The following is a 14282-nucleotide window of genomic DNA, read 5'->3' as shown; positions in this document are numbered from 1 at the left end:
GTGCCAGCCTCCTGGATCAATGCTTGGGCTGCGGCTGCGAGCGCCGGTGTGGGGCTGCCTGACCCAGCCAGCAGCAACCACCTTCAAGGCTCCCGCTGGGACATGTACCTGGTGGTGAAGGAGATTTTGGTCCCTGAAAGCAGAGAGGAGAGCTGAGCCTTGCAGGGGTTGTTGGGGTGAGCGTTCCTCTTTCTGGGTCTCCTCTTCTGTGAGCAATGAACCTTTTAGTGCACTCCAAGTATGAGGAAAGAGGTTTCCTAAGTGCCCAAGAGCTGCCACAATTCATGGAGATGGTGTCTGTGCTATGGCCGTGTCTTGGTGCAAAATGGGTGGCAGGAGAAGAGCGCTTCCATTCTTGTCCCTCACAGTAAAACCGGGATGGCAAGTGGGGATTTTAAAGTGCTGGCAAGGGATGGATGACTTAAAATAGTCCCTGGCTGGTGTGGTTAGTAGCACCCTGTCAGCCCCCACCCCTTAGCTGCCGGGATCGCACGGACTAGGAGGTGAGCCTGCCATCGAGCCCTCAGCACAGCGGCTGCCAGGGGAGGCTCTACAGAAGGTCAAGACACATGCATCAGCTGCCGAGTGATGCTGGGCCTGAGCCCCGTCCCTGCAGGAGCTGCGGGCAGGGTGGACACCAGAGCCTGGCCATGGACCAGGCATCACAGCAGCTCTGCTCCCCATCACCAGAGCCAAGCTGGATGGGGCTCCATGGGGGACCAGCTGGGCTGGCTGGGAAGCTGAGTTGTTGAAGGCAACTGCCTTGGGGACCCAAATCCAGGCTGCATCTGTGTTGGTCTGGGAGCTGCTGATTTTGCACGAGGCAAGAATAAAGTGGAAGCACACAGCCCCAACAAAAAGGCTGTCAAGTCCCCGCAGAGCACGCCCGCCTCGGGGCCCTGCACGTGTCCCCGCTGCAGGCAGCCCCGACTCCTGTGAGACCCTTTTCCTCCTCCCCAAAATCTGCCCCTGGGTTGGCTGTGCTGATCCACATGGAGGCAAAGCACCATGTGCTGGGGCCGCGGTGCCCTGGGGGAGCCGTTCCTAGGGCTGCTGGCGTTCCCCCCAGCACACGGCTGAGCGGGGACCCAGTGGGGCGAGCGTGTTGCCTTGCCAAACTAGGTCACACTGTGAACTCGAGCGATGTGGCAGACAGAGCTAAAAATACCGGCAGAGCTGAGCGTTTTTCCAGCAGCTGTGAAAGGCCGCGGCCTCTCCGGGTCGGACTTTGCCCATGAGATGCCCTGATCCTGGCCCTATCCAGGAAGGTCACCGGGGCCCTTGGGCTGCTCGGGCCAAGGGTGATTTAGGAGTAGGTGATGGAAAAGCCCCTCTGTGGCTGCAGGTCCAGAATCCACCCAAGAAAATGCCTCTCTGCTGGTGGTGTAAACAAGTCATCGCGAGGCAACTTGCATCTGAGCCCCTTCTGCTTGCAGAGACCCTCCCTGGAGCCTTGGATGTCTCATCTCCAGCCTCCTCATCTGCTTCCTCAGAAAACCACCTCAGCTTCCCTTAATTATAAATGTGTTAACAATTAGTGGCAGAAAATAATGGTGGGGCGGGGAATGTAACCCAAGCCTGATGCAAGATCTCAGCAAACCAGTTTTTTTTCTCTTGGGAACTAGAGTGCTTTCATTGTAGTGTCTCACTTCAGGAGGACACCAAGAGGATGGGGACAAGTGGCCTGAGTGCGCTGCTGGGACGAGCATGGGCAGGTCCCTGCACTGCTGTAAGGTAGAGCTGGGGGTGGGTTGGGGGCTGAAGCCTGTCCCCAGCCCCATGGCTTGTAGTGAGCCCATGTGGCTGCTGCCTGCAGCTTGGTGACTTTGTCTATCCCCTCTTTGGGACTTTGTCTCCTTTGGGACTTCAGCTGTCCCCCTCTCTGGCCACAGCTCCTTGCACTGCAGAGAAGCACAGGCTGGACAGCCCTGCTTTTCTCATCCTCTGCCTCCAATTTCTGCACCTGGGACCTGCACTGTGTCGCTGGAGTGATGCAGAAGCAATTGCCTCTGACTTACCTTCCCCTGCTGATGTCTAGATTCTTTGCATCCCATCTTTATAGGATGAAGCATTTCCTTTGTTCCTGTTTGAAAACTGGCCTATTTTAATACTGCCAAGTGAAAATGGGTTTGCGCACAGAAAAGATCCTAGTTGCTCTGTATAACTTCTGTCATAATTATTCACTGCCAGTCCTCCTGCTTCCAGCAGCTGTATAATTTATCAGCTGTGTTTTGTGCTCATTTCTCAATCAATGATGAAAACATTGATTAGTGTCAGGCTGGGACCGACTCCTGCAGAATCCCTCTAAATCATCTCTGTTCGCTGATGACTCCTTGTTTTGGAGATGGGTTTTGCAGCTCTCCATCCATTTAATGTAGGCTTTATTGAGACTGTATAGCGCTAAATTTGTAATTAGGGTGTCATATGATATTAAGTCAAACACATTGCCAAAAGCTAAGCAAATAATGGCTATGTGGTAACCTTTATCTACAAACTTGTAATTTTCTCAAAGGATGAAATGAGGCTCATTTGACAAGACATTTTCCATTACACCACAGTGATGGGTGTATTTTTATTCCTTGAATTCTGTATTAATTGAATTCCCTGTGTCCTCTCCATTTTTCAACCTGACTGTCATGCTGGACCGACTGACTGTTAACCAGGGCACCTGCTTCGCCCACCGAGCACCACATTAGCATCCTGCCAAACTTGGCATCTCCCCAGGCTTCGAGCTTTTCAGCAGCGAGTGAACGCAGCTCAGCTCGGCACGCTGCTTGAGGGCCCTCAGGTGCAGATCACGTGGATCTGCTGATTTAGAAACCCCACAGATGTCACCCGAGATGCTCTTGGTTGTTAGTAGACCAGAGAGTATTTCATCATCCTCGTGTCTTCCCATCCTTTTTAAATACAAAAGAGACACCCCGAGGGCCTTGTCACTAGCGATGCACCACCTCATCTAGAAATGCCATGACTTCTCTGTGCCTGGAGATTTTAAAAATTCAACTGGGCGATCCCTGAGCAAGGCAGTGTTGCTTTGACATCGGTCCTGCTCCGAGCAGGAGGTTGGACTAGCGACACCCGAGGTTGCTCCTCATCAAAATCTTTTTATGCTTCTCTAAGTCTATGAAATGAACCTGCAACATCATTAATGTTTCTGTTGTTTCTAATATATTTAGTGAACCACTTCTTACTGGTCGTGGCTTTACCAAGCATGGATTTTCCTCTGTCCATTTACCCTCCTCTATCAATATCTCTGGTTCATAGCTCATTGTGGTGATTGCTGCATATTGATTGGTATCTATTACTTTCTTCCTCTTCATATATATTGTCATTTTGCTTCCAATTGCTGTTTTCAGATTACCAACTTACAGGATGGGCTTTCAGCCAAAGTTATATTTTCTTGACTCTGCAATATTAGCTTTTCTGCCCTGTTGCAAGCTCTGCTCAAAGAACTGCTGATTTCCCACTCTACAGGTTGTTTTTCCCCCCCCTTCAATTTTCCTCATAATTGTCACCATCTCCATGAATTTTGTGAAGCTACTGGTTCCATGACTGTTGAAGAGACTAACAAGCCATACCAGTCCACGGGAGGGTTACATGACTCCGTAGCATGTTGGCAAAGCAGGCTGGAGCAGCTGTGCTGAGACCATCCCATCTGACCTGCTGCCCGAAAGAGGGTCTGCTCTGGCTGGTTGCACCCGATACAGCACCTGAGCTGCTCTTCCCGCACTGGAGCATCTCTGCCCTCCCTGGCAGTCTGTTCTGCTTCACTGTCTTTGAAAAACTTCACTTTTTCTTTACATCTAACCTGAATTTCCCCACCACAGTTTAATCCCATTACTTCTTGCCCTGTCCTGCCTTCAGCCTTGTAATAACTGGACCGTGTTGCTGAGGCTCCCCCAAGTCTTTAATTTTCTGGGGTGAATCAGTCCTGCTTTCAGCCTTTGCTCACAGGCTTTGCTTTCGCACCCCCCGACCCCTCCCAGTGCTCCCTCTGAGCTCTCCAACCAGCCCAAATCTCCCCTGAAACGCCGCAGCCAGAGCTAGGCCAGGTTCTCCGGCTGGTGTCGTACCAGACCTGCGCAGCCTGCGCACGATGGCACATTTCCGTATTATTTCTCATGCTGTGACGTTCACCTTTTCTGCATGAGCACAACACTGTTGGCTCCGATTCTGAAGATTTGCAGCAGCATTCAGGTCCTTTCCTGCAGAACAGCGACGGATTCAGCTGCTGCCCATCCCAAGTCCCCCGCCGAATCTCACTCAGCACCCATCTGATTCCACTATGAACCTTTGGGGGCTGCTCTTCTTCCTCCCCGCAGGATGGCTTGGAAATGGGACACCGGCAGGGACAGCAGAAAGGATAACCCCCTCCTACTGCACGCGCACACCGTAGCCACTCCTTTCCTGTGCCCTGGGCTATTTTATTTGCAAATGTGAAATTTGTTATCCTTGCCAACAGAGTCTAACCTAGAGGCTCTTTACTACCCGCACCTTTGTGCGATGCCCCAGCTGAAGTAGGTGGCACCTATTTTGCTACACCCTCACCATAGCCAGGTGCCGCTGATGGCCCTGAATATGTGTGCAGCCCTGCGTGAACCTCCCTGCGCTGCCCAGAGCTGCTTCTTGTCATTAGCACAGATGCAGGTAGGTACTTCAGGCCAGAGAGAGGAGCTGTGGAAAGCCCTGCAATGCACACGATACAGCAAAGTCCAGCTCTCCTCTTTTCCTCACCTCCCTTTCAGCTTCTCACTCCTTCTGCCACAACCATCGCAAATAGTTTCCTTCTGCCCACCAAGAGGGGAAGACTAAATGCATCCCTCCTCATCCTCCAGCTGAACTTTCTGAGTCATCCTCCCCGTACATTTCTACCTGCTTCTCTTCTTGCTCCTTGGCCTCGCTCTATGCAGGATCAGTCCCCATGATCTGCCACTCCTTTGCGCAGCCTTGTGATGGGCAGAAGTGCCTGTGTCGGAGGGAGCTGGCCTGCCGTGCCCTGGGCTGCGCGGAGCGTGGGCGCTGCCTTTTCAGCTCTGCCTGAGCCCTTTTGCCAACAGTAATGGTAAATGTGCAAGACAGCTGGAAATGGTTTCATTTCTGTGCCCAGCACCTTTAGATACAGCAAGGGTTGGACACAGTGTGGGGTAGGGTTGGAGCGGAGCTTCAAGAGTGAGATGTTTAATAGGGACACAGTCACACAAACTTTCCTTTAGTAGCAACATTTTTTCTTCCATCTTAAATATAACACAGCTGCTTCAAACTTCAGCTCTTCTGCTGCTGCATGCTACCAATGTCAGGACAAAGTCAGTCTGTTATTTTGCCAAACAATGAAATACTAAGATGCGGATGGAGCAAAAACTGAGTAATCACTGAATCATTGAGCAATCAATTACCATCAGATCCGTTCCTGGAGCTGTTTTGGGAATCCCAACCTTGAGGAACCTCCATTGTAAGGGCCAAGTTCTGCATCTCCACAGCTGCTTAACGGTCCCCGCCGGTGCTGGAGGACCCTGGGAATAAAACCTGTCTGTGGTAGGTGCAAAATCGGTTGAGGGTGGTGCATCACAGGAACACATCATCCTGGGGAGGGGAATCACCATCCGGCAAGAGCGTCACAACGTGGCCAAGCAAAGTTGCTCTAGTGTAGGCGACAGTCCTGCTTTGAGCAGGCAGCAGGACCAGAGACCTCCAGGGAGCCTTCGCGCCAGTGCTTCCACATTTCTGTGGGGAAGTTAAGGAATCTTTTCCCTGTATGAAATACCCATGTTGTTGTTTCCTTTGTTATATCAATTGGTTTTATTTATTGTAGTTTATTCTGAGGGACTGGCTTATGTCAATTTGATGCCACTAATTTAGCCATCAGGAATGAAATGATGTTACCGTCCTGCTCAAATCCTCCCTCCTGCTATAGCCAATGCTTGTTTCTTTTGTTTCTCTCCACCTGCTGTATCATTTTATGAAAAAAAGAGGAATATAATATTATGCTGCTCTAGAAATGCCCACTCTCCTGTCAGCTCTCCTGACTCAGAAACGTGGTGGCTCATCCAGACTCTTCCTCTCCTGGGCAGAGTGACTTCCTTCACAGGGATTTAGGAGCACGCTTTTGACATGATCCCACCCAAGGGACAGACACAGATGGCAGCAATCTCCCATGCCGGTGCTGTTCCCTTTGTTTGGGCTCTTTGGCAGCTCCGCTTGCCTGTATTGGTTTTGAACATTTCAGACTCTGTGCACAGTTGCTCAATATTGGGCAACCAGGAGCTCTTGGGCTCATTAAATGGCCAGAAAACTGACTCGGCAGCAAGGACCAAAGGTTTTCTGCTGGTATGGGATGGAGAACGGGACTGCATGGCTGGGAATGCAGGGGGTGGGAAGGAGCGATGGGAAACACTCTGGCTGTGTTCAAGGTGGAGTTTGGGAAAGGATGGAAGGGTCTACATGGTTGGTGGGGTTGAATGTGCTCTTGTCCTCCCTTTAGTGTCTGAACTGTATTATTATTATTATTATTATTATCATTATCATTATTACTGTTATTACTTTATGAATTGGCATGCATGCATATTAACAAGGGTATGCATGGGACTGAGTCTGCCTGGCTCCAATCTGCCTGGTGCCAGGCATGGCTTGCATTTAGAAAATTATTTTAGCCTTCTGGGGCCACGTTTTAAAGCAGGTTTGTTCAGGGCTTCACATTGCGAGTCCTCAGTCCTGACTGGGCTTCCCAGTGTGTTGCAATACAAATCTAATAAATAACAGGCATGGCTGAGTGGTGAGACATCTTTGTGTCTTGCATGTGAGCTTGTGTCCCCTGGCTGTTGTAATGCCAGTGAGACCTGGATGGAGCAGCCTTGTCGGGAAGGCAGCTCAAGATTTCAGCCAGCAAAGTAATAGCTAATTGAGTGTATTTCAATCATGAGATTCACAGAAGGAAAGCAAACTCCACAGAGTAGAAAGAAATTGCATCTTAGAGTAATCTGAATGTGGGTAGATAATTAGGTCTATATTTCATGGGAACATTTGCTGGGCAACATAATGAAAAGGCCAGCAACATAATTTTCTTTAAGTAGTGTGATGCCTCCCACTAGGGACGGGCCGTGCCAGTGCTGGTACTGCAGTGCAGCGGGAGCAGGGAAAGGCATTGCCCGGCCAGAGGGGCTGTTGCATGATGGTGCCGAGCTGAAGCCCGTCCTCCCCATCTCTAATGTCTGCTCAGAGGAAGCTGCTAAAGCTCCTGCACTGCTCTCGGCCAGAAGGTAGCAAAATAAATCCCACAGCTTCATCACCTTCCGGTCTCTCTGAACGGCAGCCACAGCAAAGTCTGTTCAGGTTGCGCTTGCAGAGCTGGACAGACCCAGGCCAATTCAGTGCTGCTATGGGAGTCTCCCAGTGGGAAGCCAGGCTGCTGCCACTGGACTCGGCTTGGAAGAGCTCCTGCTCTGAGTCATTTTCTGATCCAGCTTGGAAGGTCAGCAGGGGCTGACGAAGCGGCTCTGCAGCTGGGATTTGAGGGAAATGCAGCCCGGCTGTCTGTGCCCAGGAAACCCCCTCGTGCGAGAAGCCCAGCCCAGGGACCAGCAGCGCACTGCGCCCTCCGAGCCGCGCTCAGCCGGTGCAAGTGCTGGAATTTGCCCTGAGTGTTGGCAGTACATGCTGTTAATGGGCTGCTGCATGCGTCCCAGGAGAGTGCACCAGCTCTCAAATCCCCTCCAAACTATGGCTATGCATGGGAAATAAAGCTCCAAGGCCTTTTTCAATGTTGTTTTTTCCAAATTTGGGATAGAGATGCTCTGCTTTTCCATGTCCTCCAACCCCACCTAAGCACAGATCCTCCCTTCCTGATCTCCAGTTTGGACCAGGGCTGGTCTGCCAGGGACCTTGCTGCCTTGTGCAGGAGCAGACAGATAATATAAAATAATATTTGACTCCTTCATAATGCTGGCAAAATGAGAAGATTTGGGAAAGTGCAGTGACTTAGGAGCGTGGAGGAGAGAGTTTAATCTTTGAGCACAGGTAACCCTGTGATCAAGGGTCTGAATTCCCCTCCCACCAATGCTGCACTCAGTGCATCGAGGCTGGTACATGTCACATAACAGAAGGAAAGGCTGAGAGGCTGTATCCAGCCCTGATAATTACTGATTGGGCCTTTTACTAAAAATACCTGGGGATGAGCTGGCCTAATATTGGGTCTGAGTGCTCCGTATACCAACTGGTTCAGAAGAACTGTTCATCCAGTGATCAGGACTATCTTTGGGACTGCTTTTGAACAAGCTCTTATTTTCTGATGTCAAATGCTTGGCCATTTAAGAACAGCTCTGTCCAAATGAATCTGCTCAAAGCAAAACCATAATTCTTGGCTAACTCCAACTTGTTAGCTATTGGTATTGCTTCTGTGATGTATTGCCCAATTTTAATTATGCTAGTGTTGAGAAAAGTTATTTTCTTACAGTGCCTCATTAGAGTGAAGTTTCTAATCGCTGAATTTAACAGGAACATCTTGAAGTGGCTAAATTGGCCAAGTGGGAAGGTGGTTAGATGATATTTCAGAGTGACCTCCTGGTACCTGGGAGACCTTGAGCTTCCCAGCGCAGTTGGCCATAACTGTTGTCCTCGAACTCTTTCCAAGCAGTGCTATGCAGATAAACCCCGACAGTTCTAACAGCTTCCCCACCTCCTTGGTTTTATCGCCATCTCTTAGGGCTATTGTGACTTGTCAGAAGAGCTGAATTGGGACACCGTGTTCACGGACAGTAGGCACATCAGTTTGCTCCTTTTTTCAGTCTAGCGCTTCGCCCATCCTTTACCACCGCAACTGGGCCAGTTGTTTTGTGCAGAATGATGGGAGCAGAGGGCAGGGGGCTGAAAACGTCCCTGCCTGAGCCAGTCCTCTCTGTACCACTTCTGTGGCCTCAGCACATCATGTGCCTGGGAGGCACCTGCACCTCGGCTCGCACTGTGATAATGTACAGCCCTGGGCAATGTCCCTGGGGAGGGGGGTCCCCCACCTCCCTCGACACCGCTGGCCCTGTTATTCTGCCCTTCCCAGCAGCTAAACAACTGTGTTATCTGCAGGGACCACAAATGATCCTGCTCTCAATTTGGACCAAAGAAACTACAGTCATCTCACATGGCCAGTTAAACATCGTGCTTTGTCCTGTTTTTATGCTTACCATACTGCTGAGTCCCTTCCCTTTACCTCCTGGGTTTGTACTCCCTCCAAAGCCAGCGAGCAGTGTGTGAGGCACAAATGCAGCTTGGGTGAGGACAATATTCAGATGAACCTGGGAGAAAAAGAGGCCATTTCTGAGGATAAGGATCAGCACAGAGCCCAGTACTGTGCTGCTGAAGTTGGGATTGTTTTTCTCCTGTGTGTCTATCTTTGTAAGTATCTGCTCTGGATGTCCTGAGCCATTTTGTTACCTAGTTATTCACTATCACGAGGTCCTTGTATAATTCTTTACAGTGCCTCATGTATTTATGACCCTGAATACCTTAGCTTTGTCACCCCTTTTTTTCAATTCCTTTTCATTATTTCTGAATATGCTGAAGTGAGCAGACCCCAACACAGGTCCCTGTGGGGCTCCATTCAAATCCTCCCTCAATGCAGGAGCCTGACTATTGATAGCTACTCTTTGAGATTCCTTTAACCAGTTATTTATCTATTTCAAGCCTTTTCTGTTAATCCCATGGTAGCTGCGTTTCTGTAAGAAACTCCTGCGACAGACCTTTTGGGAATCCAGGCAGATTATACCACAGGCTTATCGACTCCTTTAAAGAACTGTAATAGATTTATGAGGCATTCTTTTATTCAAGGCAAACCACCTTTTTTTTTTCTTCCCAGTATTTCAGATGTATCCAACTATGCACTAATCATATCCTTTATTACAATTTCTATCAGTTTGCCCAGGAGGGACCTCAGATTTCATGGTCTGTAATAACCCCAAACCCTTCCCATTTGTCACCTTGGAGCTCTCGGACACCGAGGCTACGTTACGCACAGTGATTACATGCTACAATTAAGTCATTAAACTGTTTCATCTCTGAGTTCCTGAGCACTCAGGTGACCCATCTCAGTCTGGTGAATTTGCACTCTTTGGCTTGGCTATTTATTCCTCAACTTCTTCTGCTGACACTTGAATATGAGCCAAATCCAATGCCACGTCCATATGAAGATGACTTTTGGCACAGGAACTTCTCTGAGCTTTCCTCACTGACTACAGATGCAAAATATTCATTGTTTTTTCTGTTCTGACCTTATCTCCTACGAATGCTCCTCTTGCACTGTGGCCAACTTCTGACTCTCCAGACTCCAACAGGCTTCCTGTGCTTGATGTGTTTGCAGAAGTATTTGTTATTATTGGGCTTTGCCTTTTGCAGGTTGTTCTTGTGACTGCTTTTGGCTTGCCTTATTTCTCTTTCTGCATTTAAATTGTCAGGCTACACATTCTTTTGCTTGTTTAGACAAAAAAGGCTTTTCTAAACATAAAAAAGACTGCATCCCTAAAGTCTGAGAATCATCAGGCCATCTCATCTCAGCCTGATCTAAGACCTAGACCTAACGAGGTCCAAGGCTCTGGGTTTGCCACTAGGCAGAGATGTGCTGTTTGGTTTGACAGGATACTGAGACACGAGATTTTTAAAGTGTGACACATTTATATGGACAAAAATCAGCACTGGCCGGGATGAATTTTGCCTGGCTTGGGCTTCAGGATATTGCACCTTCACCAGTGGAAGGAGGGAAGCATTTCTCTGACCAGCTATGATTATTTTGGAAGCTGTTTTGGGGTGTGCTCCCCTTGGATGATGTGAGCTCAGCAGAGAGAGCCCCATGAGTGGAGGTTTGGGGCTCAGGCAGAGGGACCATGGTGCTCCCTGCCTCCTTGGCCTGTTTGCCTACGTGCGTGCGTCTGGAAGGCCTGTTGCCATGGAGAAGCGATGGGGAACAGTCTGCCTGGCTCGCCTGACTTTTTTCCTAGCACGAAGCAAAGGCATCTCTCCAGCTGTAATGAGCCGGAGGCCCGCTGTCTCCTCTTCTGTGGTGCACTGGGGTAACCCAGACCCCCAAATACCCGGGAGAAACCCAAAGGCAAGGAGGAAACCCTAAATGAAGGTAGGGAAGGAGCAGAGAGCAAGGGGGGAAACTGCAGGGAGATGGACCAGTGCTCGTGGAGTGCTATGGAGCGATGGAGCCGGGCGCTTCTCAAGGGCGCACAGACCAACAGACAGCGGGCACCCATTGCAACAAGGGAAATTCCCATTAGATATATGGAGAAAATATTTCCCTGTGAGATTGATGCAGCCCTGGGACATGGACTGGCGCGGTGGTGGCATCTGCATCCTTGGAGGTCTTCAAAACCCATCTGGCCAAGCCCTGAGCAGCCAATGTGCCTTTGAAGCAAGCCCTACACTGGGCTGTACCCTCCCAGCCTCAAAGAGCGAGACCTTGCCAGGGAATGGACAAGGGAGAGTATGAGAGCTCCAAGAGGCACTAATGTGGCAGAGTGTGGCCTGAGAACAGGATGAAGGTGGAGGCATCCCTGCTTTTTAATTTTGGGAACTGACAGTACTGGACAGTGCTTCACTCAGACTGTAACTGCTTGCATGGCTCAAGTTCTCTGCAGTCCTTTTAAGGTGCTCCCTAAAAACAGATGGGTTTTCTCTCATTTTCTGTTATAGAAACTCTTTGGTGACGTGACCGTATAACAAAACACAGGGGGAGGAGGGGATAGTCATGAGTAGAAGTTTAATGGGAGTCATCTTCTGTGGGAAGAAATCCAATGCACTGACGCTGGGGTTTGTCTTGTACCTGAAAAAATGTCACTGTGAGCAACTTTGGGGTGTTTCCAGGAAGATCTGGTGCAGATTATGTCGGGGATAGAGTAGACCTGTCTGTTAGTTTTGGTTTGGGTTTTTTGTTTGCATTTTTAAAGAATAGCATTTGCCACAACTGATAAAACATTTAAACATAGAAATAAAGGGCATTTTTTCCCCCTCTAATTATGCAGGAAAAAAGAGGGGAAAGCACAGTCAAAAGGCTCAGACTGACCTTATTTTTAAAGTATTCCCGTGTATTTCTCTTTTCTCCCTTCTTTTGACTGTGTGTGCACCTTCAGATCTCTGTGCCTCTGTGTTTCTAGTGGCATGAAGCAAGGCTAGGCATCGAATTAGATGAGCATGCATCAGCTCTATCACATTTGCTTCCAACACACAGGACTGAGGTGCACCTGCCCTAAAATCTGTTCACCGATACTAGCACATGAGACCGTAATGTTTAAAGAAGTCTTATCACTCAGTTCAGCGCTGTGTAACAGCAGAGCTGTCTTCATCCTGCTTGAGATGCAAAATCCCACAGGAAGAGGAGCGACTCTCATCCGCAAGAGCAGCTCTGCAGAGCGAGCGGGACACGGAGGCCAGCTCACTCGGTGGCAGTGATGGAGCAGCCGATGTCACTTAGCACCTCTCCTTTGGTCAGCTGGTCTAAGCTAAAAAGCAGGGTGACATCTTTATTTTGCACACATGGCACTTTTTCTGCTCACAGCTTGGGTCTAAGTGAAGATACATTTCTGAAAGTTTGTTATTCACAGTGAATTCCCCAGTGCATGATGAAGTTCCAGCTGATGAGGTATTTGCATCCCGCTCCTTGTGTCCACACACACCAGGGTAGTTGGGTACCTTATCCTTCTTTTTTTCTGCTCTCTACACGAATTACTTTATTTTTCAATTTGTAGATTAGTAGAACAAATAGTTAGACTTAATTTGTTCAAATCCTCATATGTTTTCTTGCAGATTCGACTTTGGAGTCTACGGAGAGAGAGGACTGAAGCTTTTCCCAAACTTTCGGTCTCTTCCATGCAGGGTGTCTGAAGGACAGTGAAACATGGGCTTATGCTACAGCCTTTCTCCAGGTACAGACAAGACAAGGTGTGTCTGTTTGTCTGTCACTCTCTCCTTTAGCTGCCTCTTTCTACAAAGCTTGTAGGAAGTTCGATTATCTATAAAACTTCTACCCCTCTGCCAAACAATGTTGAATGAGTTGGCTCTGAATTCCTGGGATTTGTGCACCTGCTTGCAGAGCCAGGGTGAGACTCCAAGTGCTTCTTCTGTATATACTGTGAATAATATCTAAAAACTTGCTGCCCCCACTCAGGCGCCCTGAAAGCAGATTTATAAAATACTTTCTCAAGGAAAAGCACTTTTCCAAACCCTCCTAGGGATCAAAACCTACATCCATGAAATTGATCTGAGGGCTGGAACCCCTCTGCTGTGAAGAAAGACTGAAGGAGTTGGGATCGTTCAGATGGAGAAGAGATGGCTCCAGGGACACCTTCTTGCAGCCTTTCAATTTATAAAGGGGTCTTAAAAGAAAGACGGAGAAAGGCTTTTTACCAGGGCCTGTAGTGACAGGGCAAGGGGCAACAGTTTTAAACTGGCAGAGGGTATATTTAGATTGCGCGTAAAGAAGACATTTTTTACAATGAGGATGGCGAGACCCTGGAACAGGTTGCCCAGAGAAGTTGTGGATCTGCGATCATTGGAATTGTTCAAGGTCAGGTTGGATGGGGCTTATAGCATCCTGATCTAGTGCAAGATGTCCCTGCCCATGGCAGGGGGGTTGGACTAGGTTGGTATTTGAAGGCCCCTTCCAACCCAAGCAGTTCTGTGATTCTATGAATTGAAAATCTGAGGCTTGGCTGACCGAGCAGCCGATCAGCTCCTCGCGCTGGGTTTGTTTTCAAGCATTCGATGCCCCCGAGGAAGGTGTTTGCTCTGGCAGATGACACTGGGGACGAGGAGGTGTCCGGACACCCAGCTCTGCTGCCTTCAGTCGCCTCTGGGAACTCCCGTGCTGCCCTGGAGCCCGCGCTGGGATGATGGTGGTGAGCCGTGATGGGCTGAGGGGACTACGCCAGTGGAAGAGAACAGGCATTCATGTCAATCCTTCAAAGCCTGATGGCCCAACCTTCGTGACTGAGTCCACCCCACGAGGAGTGGGACCCCGGTGCACCCACCCACCGCCCCACCGCCAACAGAGAGCCCAGCTGTGGAAAATAAACCGCGCATAAAACCTTTCACCGGTTCCGTCAAAGGCAGGCTATAGTTTTATGTCAAAATGACTGCGTTTTTTGCAGGTTGCAGGTCTGTTTCCTGACGGGAGCCCGGAGGGAGCATCCCCCCGGGCCTCCCCTCACCGCCGGCCGTGTCTGCCGGCACACGGCTGGACATTCACCTCAGGGGCGGGCAGAAACCCAGGGGGGCAGGACCGCAATCAACGCGGGACTCCGATG

The sequence above is a fragment of the Pygoscelis adeliae genome, unplaced genomic scaffold, assembly GCF_000699105.1.
Source record: "Pygoscelis adeliae isolate BGI_AS28 unplaced genomic scaffold, ASM69910v1 Scaffold436, whole genome shotgun sequence".
Classification (NCBI taxonomy): Eukaryota; Metazoa; Chordata; class Aves; order Sphenisciformes; family Spheniscidae; genus Pygoscelis; species Pygoscelis adeliae.
This window is presented reverse-complemented; position numbering follows the sequence as displayed.